The sequence below is a fragment of the Rattus rattus genome, chromosome 11, assembly GCF_011064425.1.
Source record: "Rattus rattus isolate New Zealand chromosome 11, Rrattus_CSIRO_v1, whole genome shotgun sequence".
Taxonomy (NCBI): domain Eukaryota; kingdom Metazoa; phylum Chordata; class Mammalia; order Rodentia; family Muridae; genus Rattus; species Rattus rattus.
Window position 1 is genome coordinate 31,819,868 of NC_046164.1, and position 2,171 is coordinate 31,822,038.

The 2,171-nt window shown below is 46.6% G+C and overlaps 1 pseudogene; it reads left to right on the forward strand.

Annotated features, from left to right (window-relative positions):
- Positions 1 to 350: 350 nt before the first annotated feature.
- LOC116911969 lies at positions 351 to 1,501 on the forward strand (annotated as a pseudogene).
- Positions 1,502 to 2,171: the final 670 nt, after the last annotated feature.

Consider the following 2,171-nt stretch of genomic DNA (forward strand, 5'->3'; position numbering starts at 1 on the left):
TTTGGGATAGCTAAATGGGTTTAAAATACAACATCAACGGTTTCAGAAGAAGAGTCATACCTCGATAGAGACAGCAGAGACCCTGCACTCTTCCTGTCTGCCTTGGAGGAAGACAGCAAGGAGAAGGTTACCTGAGCCAGGAGAAAAACCCTCGACAAGCTGGCACCTGGCTCTTGGATTTTCTCTCTCTAGACTTTTAGATAACTTCCTCTTATTTGAGCCACTCTCAATCTAGGTGGGCAGCCTCCTTGCCCTTCCCACAACATAGAGCCCCAGGATTTCTCCCACACCCATTCTGGGCCTCACCGCTGGTGACTAGGAAGCAGCCTTGGACTACTCGCTAGAAGACCATGATCAATAAGGAGTACAAAATGTGGAAAAGGAACACCCTTTCCTTTATAATTTTGTGGTGACCCATGGCCTGGAGTAGCCCAGCTTTACTGCCCAGTGACTTCCAGACGTAACCAGACCAGACATGAAGGGAATGATTTCAACATTCATTGACATGCCCTGGGGACACATACATCAGATAAACAATGTGATCACCTTGTGATCGCCAGTGTCCAGCTCCCTACTGATGATGCTCAGTTTGCAACGGGAAGGAAGGAGAATTTGGAAGTCTGGGCTCTGTCAGTGAGAAACTGAGTTAGAAATCAGGATCAACCATGAAGAAGTAAACAGGGCATGTTATATTCCCCGGAGCCCTTGCTTGAATCGTTGCAACAAAGACTCTCTCCGGTGACGTTCTTGATTTTGACTGCACAGGCAGCCTTCTAAACCAGACACCCTTGGAGAGTGCAACTCTTCGGAAGGGAGGCAAACCTTAGCTCGTTCTTAGTTCTCCAGATGACAGGAGCGTCTGCCTATGGGACAGCTATTCAGCTTCAAAGGAAAGAAAAGTGATGGATGCAGAACCCGTCCTGACAGGACACACAACCGTAATCCACGTTTCCTGGCATCTGTCTTGGTCAGTTGTGGGTAATCATAAACATAAGACTCATGATAGCCTTTCAAAGAATACTTCCAAACCAAGCCGCTCAGAAGATTGCTGGCACTGCTGACGTAGGGTTTTCAATCCTTAGAGTGAGCTCATTCTTGCCCCGGGATCTGCTGATAACACCACTGCCTCAGGGGATCTGAGCAATCTGAAACTCAAGCTGTAATCACATAAGGATGAAATAGTTCAAGTTCACCTCACAATGGGACTACCTACCTTGGCTTCTGGTGGGTTCTGATCGTAGATGGGATGCCTGGGGTTTAAGTAAAACTGCAGAGGAACAGGCCACAAGACGCAGAAGATAGCCCACCAGGGAGGTCACACAGGCAAGATCTCTGAATTCTCCAGGAATCCCGGTGAACCCAGGCTGATTTGTTCCGTATCAGGAAACCATATCACGCAAGTGAGGCAGATGACCGAGAGCATTTACAGCGATGGATGCCTGAAGGCACCATGGATCCAGAGGACAAGGATCCTAGACATGTCTGCCTCTGTGATTTTTAGATTCCCCCTTTCCCTTTGAACCTTGAGGCCATTTTAGCACCGGCTTTGAGACTCAGACTTTATTCATCTCTCCCTTTAATATCGGTGCCATCAAAAATGATTAACCCAAACAGAGTGTTCTCTAATCTTTTCTGAAATTCCCTCTAGATTTTACTTATCTTATGTCCGTGAATGTTTTCCTGCATGTGTATCTGTGCACCATGCATATACAGTGCTCTCAGGGACCAAAGAAGGCATCAATTCCTGGACGACTAGAGTTAGACTGTTGTAGACCACCATGTGGGTGCTGGGAACTGAACCCCAGTGCTCTGTCTGGACTGCGCCATCTCTTCGGCCCCTGTTTTCTAGCTCTTACCTGGGGGCCTTTAAGTACAAGCCACGGACTTACATTTAAATTTTCTAGTAACAAAGTCAGGTCTAAAGAACATAGTATGAGGAATGGAGCCAAGTAAAGTAGGTTTTCAAGTTGTTCTTATTCATGAACTAGGGGGGCTTCGAATCATCTAGATCCCTACTTAAAGGTCCTTCAGTTGACTCCCCCAGATGTACTTTCCCATGTAGACCAGTCTCCACTTGGTTTCTTCACTAAGACTGCAGTTTTTCCCTCCTCAGGGATTTTTTTTCTGCCCCTTCATGTATTTCTTGAGCTGTTTTCACATTGTTCTTTTCC